The sequence below is a fragment of the Diadema antillarum genome, unplaced genomic scaffold (assembly GCF_040938485.1).
Source record: "Diadema antillarum isolate AM-2024a unplaced genomic scaffold, OU_Dant_1.0 seq00000131_RagTag, whole genome shotgun sequence".
Lineage (NCBI taxonomy): Eukaryota > Metazoa > Echinodermata > Echinoidea > Diadematoida > Diadematidae > Diadema > Diadema antillarum.
In genome coordinates, this window is record NW_027271209.1 from 720253 (window position 1) to 745522 (window position 25270).

The following is a 25270-nucleotide window of genomic DNA, read 5'->3' on the forward strand; positions in this document are numbered from 1 at the left end:
GAAAGGCTGAAACGGGTGCGATATAGCTGAGAGGAATTTAGAATATATATACCTTATTCAATGCCTCATTGTTCTAGCTTTTATAGCTCCCGCCCAAAAAAAAAGAAAGAAAGAAAGAAAATGGCATGTTTAGTATTAGTCTCTCAAAGTAAAGGATGAATCCACTTTATTTCTCCTGTTTAATTATGAATTTTCAAGTTTGAAAGTTTGACTATAGTGAAATCTTTACATTGTTGTTCAAAATGTTTAGTGAAATACATTCTCTAGATGTATAATTTTGTAGCGAGATATTATGACGAACCTTTCTGTTTCCGATTTGATTTTTTTTCGTGCTCTTTATTTCATTTGAACAACAACAACAACAAAAGGAGACAAGAAAAGTTGAAACAACGTCAACTACGGAAGTACAGGCCAATAACTAACCAACAACGAGGGACTGGCGTGTAGAGAGAGAAATAAAGATACATACTTAAAGATAGATTGAGCTTGAGAGAAGAGAGAGAAAGGGAGAGCTACAGGGAGATGCGACCATCTTGACGAAGAAAATTATCCGGGGATATTCTAGTCCCGCTGTGATTGTATACATCCGTTTGCTCAAAATTAGAACCATCCCAATCTGAGGAACATGACAGGCTCAATCTGGATTAGCGTGTGAATGATTCAGACAAAACTTATTCGGGTAACAGCCTTACTTTTAGATTCTTTAGAAGGCATTTTCCCCATGTGATATTCTGAACGAACATTTTTAGGATTAATCCGAGCTGCTGTGATCTTAATTTGGACAGGAAAGAGTTATGCGTGTTATCAAATTTCAAGGACGATAAGAATTAAAGGAAAGATCCCAACCGGGCTATCAAGGAATATTAAGGTTATCATTGCAAACAACAGCAAAAGCTCCCTCATGCGATACTTAGCGTATTGCTTCCATGCAACTCTGATTCAGTTTGCAGCTTTGCGATATATGGCGGTGGAAGAGAATGGCTCATACTTCCCATTGCACCTCAAAATGACTTGTCAGGTGGTAAATAAACATGACACTTAAATCCGACGACAAATCGCAACATTATCATAACATGTCAGTAGCTCATTGAAACATGCATTTTTGTTTTATTCTTTAGGATGTTCTAAACAAAGACAATGGAATAAACAAAGATAACTGAATGAAATTGTCAGAATTCACTCGTCAGAATCGCACATTAGTTGCCGAATGGTGGCGCAATAACGATCCGGGAGATGTGATAGATTGCCCATCCAAGAATTGCGATCATCATCGAGGACAGCTAAAAATTGCCTAGATATGGGCCACGATAAAATTACGTATGCTCGTGCACACGAAAACCTTTTTGTCTTATATTGTCTTATGAACGAAAAGGTCATAATAAATATGTTGCAAGCTCTTGCAAACCCACCAAAATAGGTATGTTGCCATCAAAGCTTTGATATCCCATGATATGAGAGCTCAAAATGCACTGCAGAAGATCACTTTGGAACAGTGTCTGCCAAGTAATTGAAGGGACAGGATTTTTGAAATATCATGACGTTCCGACAAAAAGATGAATATAGGTATAGTCTGAAAAACACTAAGTCACTAAAACACTAAGATAAAGCCAACTATAAAAGAGCTTGATTGAGATAGATAATGCTAAAATGAAAACGATAAGTAAAGGATATTCTTGGCGTGACAAAAATATCATCATATTTCCGTAAAATCACACATTTAGATACACATGGATGGCTCTGACAAAAGATAGGAAGTGTTTGTACACTATCAAATTTTCATTTTGAAAGATTAATGTATAATCATACATTCAATCTTATTCATGAGTTGTATCTAAGTTTCTCATTCTTGGTGACCATAACTTATGTTAAGTACGAACACACACACACACAAAATGTATACTCGGTGGTTTAATAATAATAATGATAATGACAATAATAATAATAACAATGATAATGATAACAATAATAATATTGATAACAATAATAATAATAATAATAATAATAATAATAATGATAATAATAATAATAATGTTTATCATTATTTTCATTTTCATTATTATCATTATCATTGTTATTGTTATAATTATTATGGCTCTTGAAATGAAGGGACTGTTGGTTAACAAGATTATCTTGTCATTGCTACACATTCTTCAATTCGTTTTCATTTCATTCATTTCATTTTCCATATCCAAAAGACTTCAAGATTATTCGGAATGACTACTGTGTTACAGATGAAATCATTTATCACATGGGAGTCTATAAAAGGTAATAGGATGGAGAATGAAAAAAAAAATCGGAGCATTTCTTAGTGAAAAGTATGTTTTTCTTTTGTTTACTTTATATCTTTTTTTTAATGCTCAGACTACTGTCATGGGAGTGCGACATCGCATTGAGGAGTCAGTCAAATGTTGTCAATAACTAAAGGTAGAGAGAGATACGTGAAAGCGGGCAACTACCCTTAAATCTACACAACATGATTACGTGACTCGAACTTGATGCCACACTCGGGTCTCATCTTTTGTTCTTCTTCATTCCACTGCAGAAGTCTCTCGCTCCCCCCCCCCCCCCCGCCCGCCCTCAAATCTCCATTTGTCGACATTGTTTAGAGAAGGTGTTCCACAAACATCACGCTGCCGAGGAAATTAAGAGTGACTTGGAGAACATTCGATGAGTTTGACTAATAGAAGAAGTCCCTCGCTCGCCGCCGTGATGTGATAATTAGTCGGCAAATTGTATGAAAACAGAACGGTGACTGCACAATTCCTGTGCATATGTACGTAATGGACTGTCCGCCACGGCATTCCTATATGCATACACTTGCATGTCCAGTAGCAGCGATGCAAGAAAAATTCCATTAGAGAAATTTCAATCTAATAGATTCCTTTCTTGAAACTACAGGTGTAGGAGCATAGATTGTGTATGAGAGCCATGATACAGACAGACGTAACACAAGACCCGCTTCTACAATATATGTATGCATATATTATTTTTTTTTGTCTGTTTGTGTGTGTGCGGTATGATATCCACATGCTCGCAAGCTTGTTATACAGACGTCCGCATAGACACACACACAGACAGACAGACACACGCATACACAGCACATACACAAATATATGTGTATATATATATATATATATATATATATATATATATATATTTCAAAGGGATTTTATCGGGTTGTCTCTTTGATATAATTATGTATCGACACACATACACACACACACACACACACACATAAACACACACACATATATATATATATATATATATATATATATATATATATCTCATACACATGTCAATATATGTCAATGCATCTGTGTGTGTATAAATATAAGAATAACATACAGTATGAGAGTATGTGAGTATTTATGGGAGTGTGCGTGAGTGTATGTGTTTGTATGTTTGTCTTTTTTCTGCTTGTCTTTCTGTGTAGTACTTAGTTAATTCAATTCAATTCAATTCAAAGTTTATTTCATTTTTCGACAAAACATATATGTTTCACTTCCTTTGATAACAGAGAATAAAGTAAACAGAACATTGTGTAATGAAAAGACTGTACAATAATTTAGGACCTTATAGTAATTACACATTGTAGTAAAAATAAAAACAGAAATGAAATACATGTATAACCTTGCTTAAAGTGCGAAAAATTGAGAGACCCACTAAAAAGACAGAGCTTGTAGAATGTGGGCCACTCTGGAAAAGAACATCGATGGAAAGATTAATTGAAGCATCGTAAATACACACACAAAAAGAAGAAAAACAAAAAACAAAATACAAAAACAAAAATACAAAAAAAAGAAGAAGAAAGTTTTCTGAAATACAAAGTCATTTCTCTTTGTTAGATATCCTGACCCGTTGTAACATGCTAGGATAAACCACAAGCAGCACAAACCACTGATATTGTGAACCCTTCACCGAGTATCTGACCTGTTAGGCTAGGCTTTAAATCTTCTGCCCTGTTCTTTACTCGAAGTAAAATAAAGTATCTTTCACCTGCATCGTTTATGACTCTTGCTAGCACGGAATCCTCGTTCTGACTATGAGGATTACTGAGGAAGGATAGTACCAAAGATCTTACTTATAGGATCCTTGATATTACATGTACTATAGTACTTGCGTTAACCTTTCTATCCGTGTCAAACCAATTACCTTCTTCAATGAACTACAGAAGACCTTATAAGTTACCAGAACAAACATGACAAACGCGCTAAATCAGTTCACAAGTGCGAGGGAAAATGGACTGAAAGACCACTGCCTAACTGAAGAAAAAAAAGAATGTTTCTTTGACTACAAAAGGTGATCTACTTGCAGGGAAGTTTAATTCAAGGCATTCTGCATTCCATGTCTTTTTCATTACTCACCAGGAATGATAGAATTCTGTATCCTAGGATTCTTTCATGTCAGAAGTACACTTCAAAACACTCATTACGTGCAACTTTGTCTTTAAAAGCACACGCACACTCACTCACACGCGCACACACGTGCACACACACGCACTCACTCACACAGAATTTCGCTCTGTAACCTAACAATGCCGAGAGCAACATTCTCATCAATACCGCCGCGCCGTCCTGTTACATTCTCTCCTGTATGGGATCAACAAGTTTTATTTCTGGCATGTTTTAAGGTCTAGAAAAGAAAAGAAAAGTCAAAACTTTCATTGCAAATAACAATACTCAAAAGAATTGTACAGAATTGTCTACACATGAGAAGTATAGAAAATACATGTAAGTAATGATTTTCCATGCACATGACAACCGTTAAAATTATTTGGATGTTGGCTCATCGTTACAAAGTTTGAAGGAAAGTTAAGACTCTATTTCAGTCAAATGCTGCATGTAACGAGTTGCCAATCTAAAGTGCACTGACTAACAAAACACGAATGCAATGGGAATACGCTGATTATTAAGGAGAGTTCAGTCACATTGTACACAAGACAAACTAATACTCGGCTCTGACGATCGGTCTCGTTCGTTCCGATGTGAACGATCAAATTTCCGGGCTTCCAGTGCGACATGATTAGGTATGCATGGTTCAAAATTTCAGCGCAACAAGAAATAATTTGTCTTCAAAGTCTTGCCACAAAAGATTCTTGGAGAGAAGGCATATCTAGCTTCTTCTTTGATGGCATTTCGTTTAACCCTTGTGCTGATGGAGGTGCACTTGCTCACAATAGTCATGCTCTGTGCTAGACATTTAGATACAAAAGAATGTTCACATGATATTTCAGTCTATCGCCTCGAAACAACAACAAACGAGCTAAAAAAAGACACAAGAGGAACTTAAAGTTCCCGTTTGTTTTTAATCGGAATGGTGAACTGCAATGTGTGCAAACAAAAACCCAGTAAGAGACGGTTTTGAAACAAAAACAAGTTCAGTCATGGATCTCAATGCAAACGATGAACCGCCCATCTTTGGGTGTGCCATGATTGCCGAAAAGGTCATGCTCGTCCATAACCTTTCGACGAGTCTGCAGTTGGAGTCTGAATCTGCAATTTCTGTGACCGCTATCAGAGTTACAACCATGCACCCATGATGCAAAGTGCGTGACACGTATCGGCTTGATAAGGCTTGATGTCTATTCACCTCCCTCCTCCCCCCCCCCCACACACACTCTGTTAGTGAAGGTTCATTTAAATACAGCTCTTTGTTGGAGGCGTGGTTAAGATGAGTTTCCTTGACAATGTGACCAAGCAAATAGGATGTGTTTTATTTAATACTCCTGTGTCCTTTTTTCAAATATTCTGGAGTTAAATAATCACAATAATCACGTGTGTTGTTTGCGTGTGGGCGTGTCTCAGCGTGTGTGTGTTTGTGTGTTTGTGAGGGTGTGGGTGTGTGTGTGTGTGTGTATGTGTGTTTGCGTGTGATGTGTGCGTAGATGGGGAAATGTTGAGTCACCTTTTGCTCTTTGTAAAAGTTCCTCTGAACCCTTAAAAGCAATAGTCCGAGTCATAGTCCTCTTTTCGCCATTTTCCAATATCAGCAAAGCAAAAAATCCTATGAGAAGTTACAAAATTGATGATTTAGAAGAAAAAAAAATAGGTTTGACCATATAAGGAATTCTTTATACACATTCAACCTGAAATGCCCTATGATCTTTTCCGGACTTCACGTTCGCTTTTTTTTCATTGAACGTTTTTATTAAGTTATGTATTTATTTTGTTCAGTTGTTTCCGGCGGATCTCTAAGTTATTCGACTGATGTAAAATATTTGCAGTTCAGTTTTTTCAAATATTCTGGAGTTAAATAATCACAATAATCACGTGTGTGTTGTCTGCGTGTGGGCGTGTCTCAGCGTGTGTGTGTTTGTGAGGGTGTGTGTGTGAGTGTGTGTGAGTGTGTGTGTGTGTGTGTGTGTGTGTGTGTGTGTGTGTGTGTGTGTGTGTGTGTGTGTGTGTGTGTGTGTGATGTGTGCGTAGATGGGGAATTTGCAGTTCAGGGATCAGTAAATCAAGACATAGCATATGTCAGTTTACTCTAGGCAAAAGATTAAAAAAATAGAAAAAAAATATCAAGATGCATATTATAATCAAAGTCTTGAGCATCATCTTGCCTTGTACCATTTTCCCTTTGTAGCTATTTACCTACACGTTGATGTTGATTTATCTCCAATCCACACGAAAGATATGATCAGATGAACGATGGGCGATCTTGATCAAATACTGTGTCTGTACTACAAACAGTTTATGGCCATAAAAAATAACATTCTCTTCAAGATTATCTTGATTTTTCTTCTTATGGTATGTCCTTTAAGACTATAACAAAGTTTGAAAAACAAAAATGGTTAAACTGACAGACCCTCCACCGCTTTCACATCTTTGGAGATCACGGCAAGGTAAAGAAACCGGCAATCATGACAATACGGAGTCATGACAAAAATAGATCAAGGAATTCCGCTAAAATGGTAAAGTAAATCTCTGTTTAGGTGAGAATAACACGAAGTTATGTCATTAGAATAATGTACTGGAAACGGTTGTCACGCTTCGCGTCATCGCGGGCAAAACTTTCGATAACTTGAGAGTAATTTTTGCCTCCCAAACGCTCGATTGGCAATTAACCTTTTGGTCCGAAGATTCCTCCCGACAAATTGGGAGGGGCCGCCTAGCATTGCTGATGGAAATTCAGAAAGCGATGATGCAAAAATATCGAAATAGACCGCGGATGGGAATATGCGGGATACGATGGCCAAGTGTGTGACCCCGTCGTTATGTAGGCTACGCGTGCTCCATATTGCGGGACTCTTCTCCAGTCAAAGGCTTTTAATCATTAACATTATCAATGTGCTTACATAATCCACTTATAAAATTGATGTAGGTGTCGTCTGCAAGACGCTTTCCATATGAAAGATATAAATAATCGAAAAAAAAGAAAGAAAGGAGCAGAGAACGGATCCCCCAGAATGAACGGCTGATCGCTCTCTATATATATTTCACTCTTTCTGCCGGCAGGCCGGCACACACAAACGCATTCATACATAATAATTATAAACATCAATAATAATTGTTTGTGTGCTTATGTGTGCGCACGACTTCATTAAAAAAAACAACAACTATCGAATAGGGAATTGTGCGTTTCCGAATAATAAACCTTCGGAATAACGAACAGTTACGGAGGCTAAAGAGCTCATTGACCGAGCGCGGCGAAGGTGAACCCCCCCCCCCCCTTCACACACACACACACACACACACACACACACACACACACACACACACACACACACACACACACACACACACACACACACACACAAGAGGTAGGTTTTGCATTTTAAGACTATTGAAATTCGATCTGGTGGACACTTTTTCGAGGGCATACTCTCAATTAACTGAAGCTGGCTCTTAGTGAAGATTTCATTTTATTTCAATTTCATCAGAGGGTGTCAGTGTACAAAACGTAGTACGAGGAAAGAAAAAAAAACACAATATAAGATACATGTTTTGCATACATAAGAGATCTCCAAGAAATATTACAAAATGATCATTCCCAAAGGGTTTTTTTTTTCCCCTGGAGAAGAAGTTTTCTATGAAGATACGTTGAATGAGTGTGACCCCATGCCAAAATACCATATTTCAAATAAAGTGAAATCAAAGTAGAATACAAAACAAGAAGGGTGGACGATGGAAAATAATACTTATTAATAACTCCTACATATTTCGGGATATGGTACTGCAAACACGAGGTTATTGTCAATAATTAGTCCTAAAATGTCGTAGTGGGTACGATTTCCAGGATTGTGCCATCTAAGGTAATATCCGTGGGTAGACTATATCTAATGACTTGCTGAAAATCACAAGTTTTGTCTTTTGAAGATTCAGTGATGATTCATTTTGCTCTAATCCAAGAGAGTAGATCGTCGTGTTCAGAGACCAGACTGTGTGAACCAAAACGTCAGGTTCTAAATGTGAGTGTAATCTGCGAACAACACAACTGAAAGAAGTGGAATTTTGAACGTCGTTGATATAAAGAATGAATAACAATTGGCCAAGTAAGCTATACCCTGTGGGACACCGCAGACTACATCTTTTTAAGAAGAGCAGCGGTCATTAATCGTAACAAACAGGTTCTAATTGTGAGTGTAATCTGCGAACAACACAACTGAAAGAAGTGGAATTTTGAACGTCGTTGATATAAAGAATGAATAACAATTGGCCAAGTAAGCTATACCCTGTGGGACACCGCAGACTACATCTTTTTAAGAAGAGCAGCGGTCATTAATCGTAACAAATTGTTTATGGTTCTTAAAGGTATATATAGCTCCTGAACCACTCCGAGGCCTTCCTACGTATACCGCTATGATACAATTTGTGAAGAAGTATGTTGTGATCGATAGTTTCGAAGTCCTTGGAGATCGAGGTCTAGGAGAACGCATACTGTATGGTGGAATTTGTCTAAAGCCTTTGCAACTTTTTGAATGACAATAAGAATTGCATGAGAAGTGCTATATCTTTTTCGGACACCACTTGTGTGTTGGAAATAATATCGTGAATATTCAAAAATTCTTTAAGTCTAGGAAAAACATCTGGAAGACGAACAGTCATGATTCGAATGTTTTCTGATGGGTATAAAAAAAATGATATCAAAAAGGCGGGAAAACAAGAACGAACATCCACTGTCTGTTTTGATTTGTGTGATATCCTCTGGGCATACAGAAACCCGATACTCATAATAACGCGTGAGCCTTGAACAACCAGAGCGAGCAAATTACATGGAAATTCAGCGGATTATGGTTTCCTGGTGATCAAACTGGTCACAGTAACGGGCGTACTGTGACTTCTTTTGAAACAGTCTCATGGATGCTGAAGGGAATCAAAAAGACACACTCGCATCTAAAGCCGAGAAATATCAGCCATGAGAGCAGCACTAATCGACTAGAACTAGGATGTATAAAATGAGAGGAATACCTTATGTTTTTAATTCGAAGATCAAATTACTGATGCCTCGATTCCATGATCACTCATGTTAAGATCAAACAAGGAAAGTTTGCGTATACCTTCTAAAGCCACTTGGTACAGAAATTATGATAAATCTGCAATTTCTAGCTAGTCTTTAGTTCGCTGCGATTGAACCTAGCAAAAAGAATGGTGCAAAAAGTGGGTAAATTCACTGGGAATGCAGCTGCCAGCGTTGCCAAAATAAAAAAAGAAAGAAAGAGAAAAAAAATGAAGAAATGTCAGATAACCAATAAAGGTCATTCCATTTTACTGGTAAGTATCTTGGTATGTATCATTACCCATTTTTAGTTTTAATCACAAATTGATAACTTTCTATGAAAAGAAAAGACGAAGAAAACATGCCGTGCATGTATTGTATCGGTTAGATCTCGATGTACTTAAACAAGGTAAAAGGGTGTTGTTAAAGTACGTGGCTTTTTTTTTTTGCTTGTTTCTTTTTTTTTTCAATGCACCTTTGACACATAATTAATCAATAATTTTTGTTTTTCCTTTCCCCTTTTCTGTACCTATTGTGTTCACTTTAACCATATAAGCTCAGTTTAAAATACCATTTAGTGTTCTGAGACTCTATCATGTACTTGTTGTGGATCGCGAACAAGCGAAGCTCAATACTTCTCTCTCTTTTTAAAGAAATCTTCATTATCTACAAACCCCTACATTTACGTTCATAGACTGCACTGATGTTCGTGAATAATCACCTTGATCTACACGTGCAATCCAACTTTTACAATATTAACTTTGCTGTATAAACACAATGCATAATTGAAATAAAATCCTCAGAGCTTGTATAGCGTAGGGTTGCTTTCTTCATTCTTGTAAATTGGTATAAAAGCCCTCAATGAGATCTACTAAATAATTCATTAGTCATTAACTAAGCGTCTCCCATATCTCTATAGTACTGGCATCGATTTCGTCGAACCTACATTGAGACAAAGTGCATGGCGAAAAAAAAAATTGCGGCATTAATATGCAATGGTGATGAGGGTACAATTCGTTGTGACATTTTAGTATTTTCAACATACATTTCTCCACGTCTGTAGAAATAGATTTCTTAAATAGCCCAATCCTTTGAAATGTTCAATCGATCTATAACGACAGGAAACATGATATAACACTTTTGTGGTGCTTTATGTTATGAATCAGTGTGGAAAGCTAACATGAGGCTTCTTATAGAATTCCTGATGATTGAAGAGGCCCTATACTTCATCCATGGCTCCTTTTCCCAGAGAAATAGGTCACGAGATTGGCTATTTTGTCACTTTTCAGCCTAATGTGGGGCACATTGCGATGTGCCATAATTACTGCAGTATGTTGTGTGGTCGTTAAGAATCTTTTCTGCCAGAACCTGAATGAATAAAACTGGAAGAAATTATCAGTAGATATTTTTGTTTTGTGTGATGCAACACTATTACTAACAATTTTCTTCTGCAAAATGACGGATACACAAGGATATCATTTATATACCAAAGCTACACATACTTCAATTACTGACAGCATAATATTTCGAGAAGTTTATTCATTTGCTTGAGATTCGAAAAAAAAAGTTACTACATTCAATTTTATAACCTTTAAAATTGACAACTCAGCAGATACAGACGTTAAACATATGAGCATCAGAAAAAAAAAAACTGAATTCACAGTGTCTCTATCTAGGTTATTCAATTTAAATAAGCAACAAAAATGAACATACAATGTACCTCTACGACTTGAGGATAAGCTAACAGCGTTCGGACAAAGCGTGTAGGGAACCAATCCTTTTCTCCGGTGTTTCTTTCTTATTTGTCCGAACTGCGCTCCTTTTAAAACGAAAGCCGGAAACACAGACGGTGGACCATTCATAATTGCGCAGTCGTAGAATTCAATTTAATATCAACACCTAATTGAGCAGGCAAAAATAAATCAATATGATAACTTACGCCTCGCTTTGAAAAAGCGGGGGAAGTAATGACTTCTTTTTTTTTCACTGAATGTGTTTGTGCTTGGACACGAGAATCTTCTCGAGATAACACACCTGAGCATGGTTTCTCGGAGTCGAATTATAATGTGAATCTAAGCGTGAAGACACGCGTCTTTAGCTCGTGTTAGAAAAAGAATCCTCCGTCCACCATTTGCATCACTTCCGTGTTTTGTTTGTTTGGTGGCACGTACATTTTCTTGATTTCATCTCAGCGATGTTTCGTAATTCGCATCTTTTCATACTTGTGCTCACTCATGTTCTTGCTCACTCATGTTCACTCACTCATGTGCTCATTCATGTTCTTGAGCAATAAATTGCGTGAAATACGTGGAAAATATAATAATACTATGTATGATTATGCATAGCTATGGATCAAATCTTGTAATTGGTGTGAATTGATAACATTGAATATGACTTTGATGGAAGATATCTTGGGTTTGACGGATTATCATAATTTTTTTTTATCAGCACTTATCATTCATGAGTGTTGGTGTGTGTGTGTGTGTGTGTGTTTTTTTTGTGTGTGTGTACACGTTTTCCGATGAATGGCGGCGTGCTTTTGTATCAACTGCCTTGCACAACTTTGGTGAGCAAATCTTCGTGTATGTTGCCGGTTCACAACTGAAAAAAAAAAATCTCCAGTTCGGCACAAGATTGGACTTCCATAATAATTTGACATAGGGCATGCAAATAATCTACGAATGGTTATTGCCAAGGTTCAAAGCGACGTCATACTGATCATGACTGGCCTCCAAAACGCTACAATCAAAAGAGACAAAAAACTTCTTGGTACTACATTTTCACAAACATGTTTAACTCGGCCGGTCATGTTACACTCGTGCCCGCAACCCCCCCCCCCCCCCCACACACACACACACACACCCCTGCCCCACGACGAGAAATGCAAAAAGAATTACAAACAGCTCGTTATAGCCAGAAATAATTGCGTCATTTCAGTTTCAAAATACAACTGTGCCTTATTTTTTTGCTGTTTGTTCATCGTGCCGGTCTATAATGTTGAAAACACTTACTCATAGATAAGTTAGGGCTGCATATGTAATAGATCGCCCAACACAAATACATTTCATATCTTATAAATTTGATATATCCTGCCTGTTAAAGGAAGTCTGATATCAGTTTGAAATCTCAGGTCACGTGATAGGGCCTATACGTTCCGATCCGGCAGGCTTGGAACTTCTAATCTGGTAAAAGAGGATGAAAATAAACATATTCAATTTTCCAAACCTTTTGAGTGAGTGTGGATCATTCTTGATTGTATGAGTACCAGCTGTATTGGGAAACGTTCTCATTCAGCACATTTCAAACTTTTTTTTTTTTTTTCAATGGAACAAACAAAATATTCCAGGATCTTAAACGATAGCACATTAGGAGGCTGACACTATTTAGAATGCAATCATGTCTTCATAAAGATCCCATGCTGATCGTTAATGATGCAGAGTCCTTTGAGGGTTTGGGGTAAGTTTTCACAATTCTGAGACGATGGAGCTGTTGAAACGCATTAGCCGCCTCTCTCGTCCGCTCTATTGTTCCTGACTTTATACCCTATAGTATAAATCTCTTGAGCATATCATACTCACCACATTTGCCCTCTCGCCAGAAAAGAGGTGGTGGGTGATGATGTAAAATTTAGCGTGCAGAGAGTTAAGAGAGAAAACAAAAATAATGACAGTCACTGTATCGTCGAATATATATATGTATGAATATATATATATATATATATATATGTATATATATGTTGATAAGGTAGTCCACGTGTTGGCAAGATAAAAAGATAAGTAACAAAGCTGCAACAAAGTTCATGCTGTATTCACCAACGGTTTATTTCTTCACACAAATTTTCGAGCGTCTCGCCGCCCTTTCTACAACACTTTGATGACATTGATCAAAGCCATTGATGATCATTGATGATCATCAATGACCATGAATGACCATCAATGACCATCAATGACCATCAATGACCATCATCAATGATCATCATTGATGACCATTAAAGCCATTGATGATCATGAAGCGAAACATAAAGCGAAAATGATGACATGGAACTTAGATTTATATACAAACTTACTCGTACGCACACCTAAAAGAAAACGAAGAGAAAAACAAAAGACCTCCCACACACACACGCATACACGCGCAAACACTCACACACACACACACACACACACACACACACACACACACACACACACACACGCACACACCTGCTGTACATGTATGCATGCGTGTCATAGATGTGCAGTGTAACAGTACTCTTGTTCCCTTGATTAATATTCCAGTCTAATTAACATTGGTTTGACTAGAGGAGTTTTCCATGGGCATTCAACATGCCTACAGGTATACTGTATAGTGTCACCTCAAACCATCTGCATGAAGGAGGGTGTTAACAAAACAAATAGCACATAATTACTTCAGGGTGCCTGATAATAAGGAACGGGACATCCTCTTGATTTCTTCAAAAAAAATGAAGAAAAGAAACAAATTACGACTTTAAGCAAATTAATTTGTGATCCTGTTGCCGATCAGTGCCGTGACACGATTTCAAAATAAACGTGACCTCATTCTTGGTAACCTTCTATGCCTGAAAGCAATGGGAGAAATTTTCTTGTTTATACCCCTTGCACAGAATAAAGTTAAGTAATGTCATGTGTCTGCTTTTTTCCCACAAAGACGGTGAATTCAGATGGTAACATAAAACTTAAATTTTGATGGTTGAATCTCCAGGATGAAGACTTGTGGAATTGAATTGTTCACTTGCGGACCTAGTTGTTTTCCCTGACTCTGGCCGTGCTTGATACAAAACGTAAGTTTTGATACACGCTGTAGTTGAATCTCCTAGATAATGACTTTCGAAATTGAAGTGTTTACTCGCGTACTTTGTTGGTTTCCTGACTTTTATATCCATGCTCATGAAGTGTGCGTGATCTTTAGCTGATGATAAAAAACCAGGACAGACTTTAGTGGCCTGCACAATTTCACAATCTTTTCCATTCAATTCATTTCTTTTTCTTTTTATGAACATACCGTTACGCATAATGAAATGTATCCCCATATATCACCTAACACTACTAGAATAAACGTTAGCGATGAGAGTGTACATAAAAAAAGCTTCAACATGGTTGCAGGTGTTTCCGTTTCGCAACGAGAGTTTCAGGGACACCGGCCTTACTAATGGTCTGTTTGTTTGGAGTTGCCGTCAATTGTTGAGGTTAATGAGGAAATCGAAAAGTACCGACCATACCCTTTAAGCTAGAAGACTGTACACTCGGTGTAGTTGTCACAATGTGGCTCTTTCTTTTCCAGTTATTCTTTATAGTAAGACCAGGAAACCACACATATGGAATAAAAATCTCGAACTTTACAGTTAATATTAAGAAAGAAATTTGAGTGGTAGAGATTATGCACTTGAATTGCACTCAAAATAGTGATGTAACCTTCAGATTTTATTCTTTAAAAATACATCAAATTAAACTGTGACAATAGGCCAGATAATTTGTCAGAACTCGTCGATAAAAAATGGTAGAAGCAACATATGGGGGGAAAAGACTGCCAGTAATGATACTTCGTGGCTATCCTTTTCGCAACCATTTCTAGCTACTACGTACAGCAGACGTAGTTACGCGTTCTCTTCTCATTTTGTCGGTTTAGTATATAAGAGGAATTGGCATATTGTCGATCACTTCAATTCAATTAACAGCCAATGCACAAATGCACACACACACACACACACACACACACACACACACACACACAGACAAGTGCTGCAATGACAATGCACGACTCGCAAGTTCATTCTACTCGCTTAATGATAGGTGTAGATGCCCTGGAGTCAAGCAAGGAGCTTCAAACAAGCTCCTTTATTCAAGGGTGCTAACGCCCTGCGCTAACGGTGCCATTGTTTCGTTTTCAAGCAGCCACGGAGAGCAATAACGAGTCATTTCACTCTTCGGGTTATCAGCACGGTATTATATCAGTGAAACTCTGCGCAATTTATCAAAAAAAAAAATGTAAGGCACGACTTAATGCCGACGCCATTCCCCCTATTTGGTCGTGATCGTACATACAGTTCCTACTTTGTGACCTGAGCAAAACCTCATAAAAGGAACACCAGAATAGTTTTTTCAAGAATCCCAAATAAGATCGACCAGTGGTGTTGAGATTCTCTAGAAATATTAATTTTGAGGCTGATAGATCGATGTATGTTTTTTGCTTGTTTGTTTGTTCATTTCCATCTGAGAAGATGGCTGGATAGCTAACATTCAGCTACGGTAAGCTGGTCTTCCATGGGGTCCAGGTGGATGTGAGGGGGGACCACTTCACCGGGTTAAACACCCTGCTCTTTGCGATGAATGAATGAAGCGGGATCTTTTACGTGCATGAGTTGTGACTCTCTCATACACGAGACCTCCATTTTATGTCCTATCCGAGGGACAGAGTGTTTTGCCTCTTGCTAGAGGGGACGGTATGTTTACACACAACATTGCTCAGTCCAGACTCGGGTTCGAACCTGGGTCCTTCGGATCGTGAGGCAGACGCGCTACCGACTACCGACTGAGCAAACTCACCGTATGTATGCATGTGTGTATGCCTGTATACATATTACACGATTTTTTTTTTCCAGGCGAGATATATTACAATATTTCCGTTATCTGGTATGGAAATTGAAGTGCGAGTGACATTTGTCCACAAAGAACTGAGATATCTAAACATTGCAGAATATGTTGTTGTTTTTCATACTCATGTTGGCTTTCGTAAACCGCAAAAGAAACTCTATCAATCTATCTATTTATGCACACACGTGTATGTGATGTATATATGTATATATATACATATAAATATATATATATATATATATATATATATATATATATATATAATAAATATATATGTATGGTTGTTTTTTGTTATGTTTATATCAGAAACCCTGACGAAGACTAGTAAAAAGATCGAAAGCTCGGTATCATTAAAGGCAATAATAAGTGAATGACTAGATACAACGTCCGCTAGCTCCTCCTTTGTCACGATTACTTGTATACAAAGTGTGACAGCACCCGTGGCAAAGGCAATTTCACGTTATATCTTGCATATGTATATATATGTGCAATGTATGTGTGTGTGTGTGCGCGTGCATGTGTGTGTGTCTCTGTTTGTGTATGTCTGTGTCTGTGTGCATTGTACATAATCAATCGTTGGATTTCACAGACATACCAATCAAAGGATACCTGTTGATCACAATCTTACAGTGCGTTTAAAAGGCAATAAGAACAAAGGGGGAGTAAAATGAGGAAATATAACAAAACCGCAACTCTAGGCGAAACAGAAAGTTTATTCACCCCTTGTTAACGTCGCTGCATGGAACCGTTCACTCTGTATTTCTTCTCACGTGATACACTATGACACACATTTCCAACTTGAAATCATTTGTACTTGCACAATTTCACAACATTTTATTATTATTATTTTTTTTATAGATAGAGTCTGCAGTACTGATACTGGCAGGTACCATTTCATAATTTACCATCCTCTCCTCCCTGCACGCTCTTTCTCCCCCCCCCCCCCCCCCCTCTCTCTCTCTCTCTCTTTCATTATATATACATTGTATATATATACATATATATATATATATATATATATATATAATATTATATTGCTGATATATATACATATACATATATATATATATATATATATATATATATATATATATATATATATATATAATGTATACCCTACAGAGAGAGAGATTAGACAGGTAAATAGATATTTGACAGAAAATAATGCATTATGAGTTTAAAAAATGTAATAATGCTATAATCGTGTTTGGTTTTCGTTGATTTAATTTTGGGGGTAATCTTTTTTTTTTCAAGTAGGTCTATATCTACTCGTTATCCTCTCATAATACAACTAGGTTATAAACGACTCGCATATATATATATTCATATATACATGTATATATGTATATATATATATATACATATATATATATATATATATATCTCCGCCAGTCGTAAGAAATATTCATGGAATCTGAATGTTAGGACAACAGTGAACAGAACAAATTTGATGATTGTCAACATCTATCTATCTATTCTTTACTAGGGTATGAAACTTCTTTCTTTCGCTTATTCGAGGATTCGCCAAAGAATGAATTTTAGATCCAGAACTGCTGGTTGTTATCATACATCCATGACCAAGGAATAACGAAAGCAAATAGGCCGAGGGGAAAAAAAGGTAAAGGTCCACATTCGTCTTTCCCATATGGGTGAATCTTGTAATAAAAGCCAATCAATTTTATAACCATGGACGATATGCACACAAGATGTATGGCGGAATTGCTGTTATGTTTCCTCTTGTTTTGATATTCTTTCCCAAACCAATACGATGCTATATCAAAGGTAACAACAAACAGACAACACAAAGCAATAATTCATAGGGCAAAAGTTCGTATTATTTTACTCTATAAAGCTGATCGCCATGTTTCTACCAGCCACTCTCATCGTTACATCAATGCTGGCGTATTTAAAACCAGATTTATTTCTGTAAGAACAGGCTGGTTATCATGCAACACCAGTAATGTATTATTAACCCAGTATGAAATACACGCATAGGAGAAATGCAGCTTCTCTGACTATGAGTGTCAATCAATATTGATACGCGTGGCACGCACTGCAAGGACTTCCTCTCTCCGGCTAATTCAAGCAGGTTTCAGTCGAACTCCTGTTTGCTGTGATGCTCATAGAATTCATCACACACCGATGTTAGAGCCATCGCATCTTTATATCTGGTTGGTATATCAAAAGAGTTAAAACTGATGGATCGGCGTGGATATCTATGTCACTTTCCGGGTCATGACCCAAGCCGTGTCGCACTTTGCCAGGTCTGTTCAACAGGCCGTAAAGGGAGAAAGGCGTATAATTCATAAGAAAAAGCCATTAACCGTCATGATCAAAACAGTCCAATGGGAATACGGCGTGGCTTCCAAATAACGGACACTTCGTGGAGTGGTAGTCACTTGTGAGGAAACTACATGTAGTCACACGAAAAATGTTTATTTTCTCTCATTTGTGTTTCATATCTTTTCTCTCCAAAAACCAATCCGAAACAGAACAGAAAAAAAAACAAAACAAAAACGAGACATTATATCCTCACAGCCACAAGTGTGATGCCTATCTACGACAAAACAACACTCACAACCTCGACTAAGACGTTTTCAAACAGAGAGTGACGCATGAACTGCTACCTAGACATTTCACATTTCATTGAACATTTTGTATTTCACATGTGTTTCCATTTTCAAGTTCAAGTATGACACAAGATGAACACATTGAAGTTTGGAACATAACTTGTAATGATAAACATACAACAATGCAGTTGTATAAGGTGGAATATTACAAGGGGAGATCACCAGTAAGGCAGGTATAAAGTTAGTATCAAGAAAGCATGTAAACCATAGAAATAACAGGGCCGGCGGAACGGGGGGGGGGGGGGGGGTGGTGGTCAGGGAGCGCGGTAAGGCTTTTTGTTTGTTTGTTTGTTTGTTTGTTTGTTTGTTTGTTTGTTTGTTTGTTTGTTTGTTTGTCTTTTGCTTGTCAGCTGAAAAAACCCGGAAGTGGCAGCCGATATTGCGCTGAGGGCCTCCCCCCCCCCCCCCACACACACTTTTGAAAACGTGCCGCCGGCCATGAATGACACCTATGGAAAAGATGACTTTGCCTATACCATCGGCAATTTAACACTATATTACAGGACATGTGTTAAGCACTGCTTTAACCGTACATTTTCAAGCTCCATAATGTTTCGCACAGACAAAAAAAGTCTTCTACTTTATTTTTTAGAGCAGAGTAGAATTATATCTGAAAGAGCAGCATTTCGTTGGAGGTTGGTGCTGTTACTTGATTAAACTAGAAATATTTCTCTGTAAACAACATTTAAAATGCGTCTGCCCCTCTTTCTCACTGTTGTTGTTGGAACTATGTTAATGATTATTATCATCACCCACTGGAACGTGTTTGTGCACAACCCAGAATGCCCACTGTATGAAATTAGTACATAGAAACAGTGTCAACAGAACACGGGAGACTGCGAAAAACTATTCGGGAAATAAATGGATTAGAATCGGTTTCTGGATATTGTACCCTTTCGCGGACGATCCGGTGGAAATGAAATTAACTTAAGTGAAATCGCAGAGTCGTCTCACCTGTAGCTTGAAACCCTTACTCATCTTATGTCTCTGGCAGTGTTTACATCGATTATTGTCGGATGGCATCAAGTCTCTGTAGTCTGAAACAGTCATTCTTTTGCCTCTTTAGATATTCCGCTTTCACTTCCGCTACCATTACACAGAACAGTTACATCATCTTAAAAACAAAATGTAATGCAGTGTGGACAGCGGCGGCAATACACTGAAACGTCTAGGATGCATTATAATTCAATCAGCTTCATTCTGGACACACGGAAGTCTCTATAGAACCAAAGTCATTCCTATGTAAAAATCATTATCAACCTCATCCGGGAAAAGGCGACATGTTGTCAGGGAACTGCAGTGCTTCTTTGAACGTTCACGCCAAATATCGGGAAAAAAAAAACTCGTCGACCAATCACAGTATTCCCGGTAAGAAACATCAAATTTTGTGTCTACAAAACGCAGCCTTTTCATCATGCAATATCTCCTCTTTAAAGAATTTCACTTATCATTTATAGGCCTACATCTAAAAAGCAACCATAACGATTTAATCATCTAATAAGCGACAATTAGGGTTGTCAAAACATGACATTGCTCGTACGCTACATTTTTAGATCGTATCATTTATGATGACAGCAAATAAAGAGTGGCCTTCTTATAAATATTATGAATCTGATATGTGCGTTTATGTCATATTTGTAACAGCTTATGCCCACAAGCAATGAGGTCTCGGGTTCGAATCCCCATGGAAGCCCATTTTTCCTCTCAGTTTCATTCAGATTGTACGTTTCTGATTAGTTTCCCTTTGGTTGGCGGTCATAAAGACAGTGAATTCTACTTAAACATCAACATTCATAAAAACGATGATGTTTATAAAAATAGTGACGGCTCTTAGAAAGATTCGAGGAATGTGGAAAGACCATTTTAGAGTGGGGTCTCTTTGTTGTCGTGGAGTGCAGATTTGAAGTGTTGTCATCAACTTCAATGTCTGTCTTCTCGAGGCGGGTTTTGTCTGAACATGAGCAGAAAGACAGATCGTGACTTATGATAACTCCGTAACAAGGAGACGCACCAGCAACGATTTGCCACCAAAGTGATGACACTATCTTCCGCAGTACTTAGTCTGCAATGAAAACTGCACGCACGGGCGCTAATCAAATCGATGGGGGAAAATATGAATCTTATTTTGTTCTAAACTATAAGATTACCTCTGGGATTGCCTATTAAACAGACGCTGAACATAAAACTACCAGTCTTATAACGATGAGAAAGAAAAAAATAAGCAGAATGCTCATCTCAAATGACGTTTGAAATGTTCGCTCCTGCTCAATCCACAGAGTACGGATCGCTCTTTCAGTTTGCGATAATATAAGGGTTACTGACATTTTCATAAGGTTTAACAATGCACAATAGATTTATCAGAGTCCGGTTTTTTTTTCTATTTCCCCCTTACCTCCATGCAGTAAAATGAATATTCGTACACTTAATACAGTGTATATTATAGACATAAATGTGTTTTTTTATTTGTTCCTCAGCAGATACTTTTCTGTATTTTCAAAGTAAATGTTAGCAACAATTATCATGCTAAAGATAAGTTTTCGTTGCTAAACAAACTAATAATAAAAACAAATAATTTGGTATTTTATGAAAGAGATATCAAATAAATATGAAATAAAATACTATACACGTCATGATATCAAGTAAGACAAAGTTGTGATTTGTTTCCACATAATTCGACCTTTTATCACTGATTGTGCAAAATATCGATATATGCATGCACAATACGTACTCTGCACAGATCGGCTGAGGGATGGATGAAGATAGGAAGAAAGACTGGGTGTGATCAAGATTTTAATCAAGAAAACATGACGCAACCATACGCCTCCTCTCCGAACAAGTAATCAACATAACCATTTTTTTCTTCTTTTTCTTCTTTTTTTTTTTTTGCTACGAAAAACTCATATGGGCAAAATTCCGGCTAAATTCAGAGAAACGTTCTTTTGACACCCTTTCCAATCATATTTTCCAGTCCTCTAAATCTCTCCTTTTATGACGTTATCAGTCAATACACATATTCCACACAGTGTCTGACTTTGGTAAGTTCAGTAAATATCCTAATATGTTTGTTAAACCAAAGCAATAATAATGATGGTAATGGTGGTGACGATGATGATGACGATAATAAGAATAGTAATGATAATAAAGCAACAATAATAATGATGACAATTGTAACAATAATGATAAGAAGAAACAAAAGATGATGATGATGATGATGATGATGATGATGATGATGATGATGATGATGATGATGATGGAGATGATGATGATGATGATGATGATGAAGAAGAAGAAGGACTATATTAACGTATAACAATAATGATACTGGTAATGCTGAAATGCTGTGGTCAATGCGTTGTCTTCAATACCGCCTTTTCGTACAGGCAGATCAATTAATTCTTACCCAAATATTGTTAGTATGTTAAGAAAGACGTCAACTGTTGTCTTAAAGGGCAGTTGATACACGTGATATAGAACCGATTTCATCATTGTAGAATGAGTGACTGTGTGCCTTACCGATGTTTCTTGGGAATACATACCAATTTCACATGATACCAGCACAGACTTAAGGCCGTGTCAACCTTTCCGGGCAAGCTACTCGGGCTTGTTGCGAGGAGGGATTTTCCAGCGCGCAGGAGAATTTCCCCGAGCGGACGAGAATGTTTGCGAGTTTTGCACTTGTTTCTTACCAACTAGACGCGTGCTACTTATTTTCTACTTGCCTGTATTCCGTGTGACCTGCCTGAGAGCTTTGAAACCGATCCGTTTTCTGTTACGAGCGACTTACAGGTACTGAGAAGTACCTGCGTTGGAGTTGCCTGAGAGGTACTGCCGGTAAGGGTCTCCTACAGGTGTTCTGCGTGTACGTCTGCGAGCGAACCTCCACGACTCACTCGGAACAAGTTTTGAGCATACTCAAGGCCTTGTCATACCGTATCTGGGAAAGTTTTGCGGCTTGACTTGCGGGGAAACAAATTTGCTACCCGGCGCTCTCCGCAGTTGGCCCGCACCTGACAGTACCTAGCGCGTATCTCGCCTGTAGTTGGCCGGAGCTGCTCACGCAAGTCCCATTTAACCGCAGCCAAGTTTTGAGCATGACCAAAACTTTTTCCGGTTGAGTCGCGGGGATGCCCGGAGAGGTCCACGCAGAACACCAGTAGGAGGCCCTTAGCGGCAGCACCTCGCAGGCAACTCCCATGCAGGTACCTCGCAGTCCCCGTATGCAGCCAAGATAATGACATTCTGTGGGACTTCTGCCATTCCTTCAGAGGAATTCCTTCACTGAGTTGTCAGCACCCACGCGACTGGTACACAGGTCACACAGTATACCCGCAGGTAGAATTTAAGTAGAACGCGTCCAGCAAGCAAGACACATGCTCTGACTCGCTCAAATCCTTGTCCGTCCTCAGAAATTGTCCGGTATGCTGGAAAATCCCCCCACACAACAAGCCCGCGTAGCATGCCCGGAAACGTGTGACAGGGCCTCAACATGGTTGCGGTTAAAAAGATTTGCGTGCGCACCTCCGGGTGACTACGAGTGAGATACGTGCTAGGTACTGTCATGCGGGGACCTCCGGGTAGTAAAAATTGTTCTTCACAAGTCGCACGCAAGGTTTGTCCGGAAAGGTGTGACACGGCCTTAATACATCCTGCAGAAAAATGTGTTGAATAAGATTGAATAACGAAATCTTTGATCTGGGTTACTAGTTGTTTCTTCTTCTTCTTCTTCTTCTTCTTCTTCTTCTTCTTCATTTCTTCTCCTCCTCCTCCTCCTCCTTCTTCTTCTTCATTTCTTCTCCTCCTCCTCCTCCTTCTTCTTCTTCTTCTTCATCTTCTTTTTGTGCTGGCATATGAGTAGACATGTTTATCCTCTTCACTCTTAAGGCTGTGTCACGCCAGCCTTGCATGCGACTTGCAAAGAACAATTTTGACTACCCGGAGGTCCCCGTAGATATCGGCACATGACAGTACCTAGCATGTATCTCAAAAGTAGTCGCCCAGAGGTGCGCACGCATATTTTTTTTTTACCCGCAACCGTGTTTAGGCCCTGTCACACCTTTCCGGGCAAGCAACTCGGGCTTTTTACGTGTAGGGATTTTCTAGCATACCGGACATTCCTGAGGGCGGAAAAGGATTTGTGCAAGTCAGCGCATGTGTCTTACTTGCTGGACGCGTTATACTTGCGAGTATACTGTGTGACCTTTGTGCCAGTCGCGTGGGGGCTGACAACTTAGTGAAGGAATTCCTTTAATGGAATGGCTGAAATCTTACAGAATTTCATTATCTTGGCTGCATACGGAACTGCGAAGTACCTGCGTGGGAATTGCCTGGGAAGTACTGCCGCTAAGGGTCCCCTACTGGCGTTCTGCGTGGACTTCTACGGGCATTCCCGCGACTCACCCGGAAAAAGTTTGGTCATGCTCAAAACTTGGCTGCGGCTAAATCGGACTTGCGTGAGCACCTCCGGGCAACTACGCGCTAGATACTGCCAGGTGCGGACCAACTGCGGAGAGCTCCTTGGAGTAAATTTGTTTCCCCGCAAGTCAAGCCGCAGAAGTTCCCCCGTACGGTATGACAAGGCATGAATGAAAATTGTTCATTCTTGTTCGCCCGCTGAAAATCTTCTACGTGCTGGAAACTACCTCCTCGCCACAAGCCCGCGTTATGGTGTGACACGGCCTTTAGCGGGCATGCACTGCTTACGGGTTCTCAGATTAAAAACTAACTGATTTTATGTTACCCAAAGTTACACAAATTCTACGCCGACACAAAATAACCACAAAGTCCCCTTCAGCTCCAGCTTCCAGATGAGAGAGGTTTTCCAGGAAATCGACCTCATCAGTGACAACCCACCTCTTTTCTCCGAAATGGAGCACTCTATCTTTAAAGGGACTGTACAGTACTGGTCAAAGTGAAGATTCAGCTTTTCACGTTTCGCGAGATATTGAGAAACCACTCTATGGGATGTCAAAGCGCATACAATTCTAAAAGGGGTGGAAAGTTCATTTGATGAAAATTGGTTTTGAAATGACTGAGATATCCAAAATCGAGGTGAAACAAAGAGATCTTAATAAAAGTTGTGGCCTGTCTGTCTGATATTCTTGAAGCGGTCTTGTGATCACTGATGGGGCTTTGAAGAGTCCATTCTCCTGACAAAGTCACTCAGGCCGAGTTCCGTTCTTCTTTCTTGTTTATGGATAACATTCCATCTACAGAGCATGGAAAGAAGCAGGTTTTAATATCTTGTTGCAACCTTCGGTGATTTCCGGCTAAAGTCGGGCTCGTCGATTCCATCCCAAGGCTTTCACGAACACCTATCTCTTCCGTCACGCGTTGACGCTTTTCAGAAATGACTGAAAATCTTCTTCAACACTACGTCATCAACGACAGGTCGGTGCTGCGTAATTATACATAAATAATGATACTAAATGGTGTGTCTGAAATGTGAATTGTCGTCATAAGACCATCACCATTAAGACGCAAGCATGAGAACGAAACAATATTGTCAGTATATGGAATATGGATGACAGAATTAATCCCAAGCAAAGAATTTGAATACATAAGTAACAGGGTGTATATTTGTAGATAAAGAGT